Raw genomic sequence first — 3,425 nt, 5'->3', positions numbered from 1 at the left:
CAGCGGACCATCTACGGTACGAACCCTCAGTGGCGGTTGGGATGAGTTCGCGGAAGACTCAGCGACCCTTGGAAGGCACGTTCACCGTCTGGGACAGGGCGCGGACCGTTAAAGTTGCTCATGCGACGGTGCCGACGACGCTTGGCATGCAAGAAGATCCATAACGGATCATTGTTCACTTGATATTTGTATACTTGATTAGGACTTCTTATTAGGAATAGACCCGAAAGGGTAAGCTTAAATACAGAACAGAATTTCCACTCAAGCACACAGAGCGACGTCCGGCTTCAAGGTAAGCATCTGGTCAAGCTTGTTTGAGTGTGTTATGCCTGTCGGTGAGCTCGAAGCTCTGTAGCGAGGGTTCATCCGGCAAGGCCAAGAGACTGTGTATTTTGGCCGATTACTATCGGGAGGTTTTACGTGACGGCTCATTGTTGCCTATTTGCACGACTGGGAGTGCTTTAATTGCCTCCCTTTTATTTCTTCCAGCCGAGTGTTGAACACTCGGTGATCTCGTAAAAGGCTTACCCGTGCCTGGTACCCTTCCGCTGTTGGGACCACGAGGATTCAAAACACCTGCTAGCTTTGCTCGTGCTAGTAGCGTGTTCCTATTTTTACTGGTTGGCCTATATAAGTAGTTTACAAGGTCCAGTTTGTCCCGGTGCAAGGGCAGAACTGGGGTCTTCAGGTCCGCCGGAACGATCGTTTACTATCCTAGTAGACGTATTGTTGTGGGAACATCCTAACTACATCTGTAGCTAGAGTTCACGTGGGATTTCCAACACCACAACTGGTGGCGCGACCCGGGAACAGATTGTGACCATTGTGAACTGTTTGTATGGCCTTCCAGTTTACGAGCTACCAAGAGAAGAAGAACAAGAAAAAGACAAGAAACATGGCGAAAGGACAACCGACGGTACCAGTTACGCCTGCCAAGTCTGGCGGGGCTCGCAACGAGAGTTCAAGCCCGGCTGCGCGCTTTGCAGCCGCCACCGAGCTTTCAGTGAGCTTCGACGACGAAGCGGACATCGGTCCTGACGCCCACGATTATGAAGATTACGAAGACAAGACGCCGACTCCAGAGCCAGGCGCAGCGACGCCGGAGACGGCCACGCTATCATCGGGGCTGAGCGACCAGGTCCCTTTCGAGGAACCTCGCCGACGAGCTCGATGATGTTGCGGGACCAGAACCAGCCTACGATGATTATGACGATGGGACCGAGGGTTCTAAACCTTCGGTGGCAAGTGCAAAGCATTCAGCACTGCTGAAGGCACCTCGCCCACCTATCAACGGTGATACACCAGCCGCCAAGCGCGTTTTCGACCGCGTACAAGCGCTGATGCAGAATGATGAGTGGATGCAGCTGTTCAAGCCCATCCCCTAGAAAAAAGCCGACTGGCCTGCGCTTGCGCAGGAGCTTCAATACCCAGTCAACTCGGTTTCGACTAGCCAAGTTGCCGAGGATTCAGTTTCGCTACTGTTGTCGCTGGGGTTCGAGAACGAGACGTACCCATCGACGATGTCGCTCCAGAATTGGAGTCCACATGAAGCCGGAGCTGCTCTCCAGAAATGGAAGAAAAAGCTTCGGAAGGCGTTTGGCGCCGTTGGCATCAATGCCGGAAAGCAACCTGTGAGTCGACCGATGATTCAAGATGAAGATCCGTCCAAGATTCCATTGCCGCCGACGCCCCAACGACTCGTTCGTACTCCTCCGACCAAGCGTGGAGCTGAGCGTGGTGCCTTTGGCACTACCGAAGCTTCACCGTACTTTCAAGACTCGCACATGGTTACGCCACGTTCGGAGAGCCGTATGCAACGTATTTACGCAAGTAACGAGGGTTCGTTCGGTCGCCGGGGCGGTGCGCGAGCTCTCAAAGGTGGTTCCGGACGTCGTCAAGTCGACAGCGATGGTTCTTCCAGTGACGATGACATTTTGGTGCGTACATTCGACGAGGAAGATCCTCAACTCGAGTTGATGCGTCAGATGAATGAGCTAGCGACGCTGAACGACGTGGACCCAACACCGAGGATTCAGTGAGTCATCGAAATTTTGAACGCATATTGCACTTCCGGGTTAGTCCTGGAAGTATGCCTGTATCAGTGTCCGTACAACAAACTTGGCTTTCTTCCTTCCGTGTAGTCGGTGGAGGAGATGCCAGATGTGAAGTGTCTTGCGGTTGGTTTTCGGACCGACTGCGAGTCCTTTTAAATGTACTAAACTGTACTTCTCTTTGCTCCAAAAGTGGTGGCATTGCTGGTTGTGGACGCTGCTATTGTAGCGAGTTGGCGACCGGTTTGTCTGCTGCGGCGTTAATGGAGAAATGCTCGATTCGTGGTATGGTTGGCTTCGGCTGAACAATGCGCTTATTGGGTGATTTTCCTGCTGTGGCGTGATGGACTGGTGAACCATGGCTCTTTAGCTTGGCATTTGAATCGGCTTTGCTGTTGCGAAGTAGAGTGGCGGCTTCGGCTGCCGAGGGTCGATCCATTTGGGAAATGTTGTGTACTTCGGTATGCATCTCAATTGGACCTGATATCAGGCAAGATTACCCGCTGAACTTAAGCATATTAATAAGCGGAGGAAAAGAAACTAACAAGGATTCCCCTAGTAACGGCGAGTGAAGCGGGAAGAGCTCAAGCTTAAAATCTCCGTGCAAGTTTTGCGCGGCGAATTGTAGTCTATAGAGGCGTGATCAGTGTGGGCGCTTGGGGCAAGTTCCTTGGAAGAGGACAGCATGGAGGGTGATACTCCCGTTCATCCCTGAGTTGCTCGTGCGTACGATCCGTTTTCTTTGAGTCGCGTTGTTTGGGAATGCAGCGCAAAGTAGGTGGTAAATTCCATCTAAAGCTAAATATTGGTGCGAGACCGATAGCGAACAAGTACCGTGAGGGAAAGATGAAAAGAACTTTGAAAAGAGAGTTAAAGAGTACCTGAAACTGCTGAAAGGGAACCGAATCGTTTCCAGTGTCTATAATCCGTGGTATATTTCATTGGCGAGTGTGTGCGTGCGTGTGCTGTGGCAGCGGCTTTTTTGGCTGCGCTCGGCGTGTGTGCTGTGTGTGCTTGCTGGTGCCCTGTGCTGCGGTGGGACGTCAAGGTCAGTTCGTATGCTGCGGGAAATGGCCGCCGAGGAGGTAGGGCTTACGCTTGCGTTTGTCTGTTATATCTTGGTGGACGAGTAGTCGCGGTTGGGACTGAGGTGCCTACAACGTGTTTTTGAGTGGGCCTGTGTCTCTGTGTGCGCCGTGTGCGGATAGCTTGCTATGCGTGTGTGGTTGTGTGTGGATTGATGTGGGTTTTAACTTGTTGCCGTTCGGGACGTTGACGAAATGGAGCGATTTGACCCGTCTTGAAACACGGATCAAGGAGTCTAACATGTGTGCAAGTGTTAGGGTGTGGAAACCCCAGCGCGAAATGAAAGTG

General features: G+C 52.1%; 2 non-coding genes across 2 annotated transcripts; both read left to right on the top strand.

Moving 5' to 3' along the window:
- Positions 1 to 2,027: 2,027 nt before the first annotated feature.
- PITG_33452 lies at positions 2,028 to 2,107 on the top strand (the record flags this gene model as incomplete). Its single annotated transcript, XR_009934846.1, has 1 exon — positions 2,028 to 2,107. It is a non-coding gene; the product is annotated as a 5.8S ribosomal RNA (ribosomal RNA).
- Positions 2,108 to 2,413: 306 nt separating this feature from the next.
- PITG_33451 lies at positions 2,414 to 3,425 on the top strand (the record flags this gene model as incomplete). Its single annotated transcript, XR_009934845.1, has 1 exon — positions 2,414 to 3,425. It is a non-coding gene; the product is annotated as a 28S ribosomal RNA (ribosomal RNA).

This window comes from Phytophthora infestans, genomic scaffold (assembly GCF_000142945.1).
Source record: "Phytophthora infestans T30-4 supercont1.104 genomic scaffold, whole genome shotgun sequence".
Lineage (NCBI taxonomy): Eukaryota > Oomycota > Peronosporomycetes > Peronosporales > Peronosporaceae > Phytophthora > Phytophthora infestans.
The sequence above is the reverse complement of the archived record's forward strand: the minus strand, read 5'-3'. Positions and strand labels throughout refer to the sequence as shown.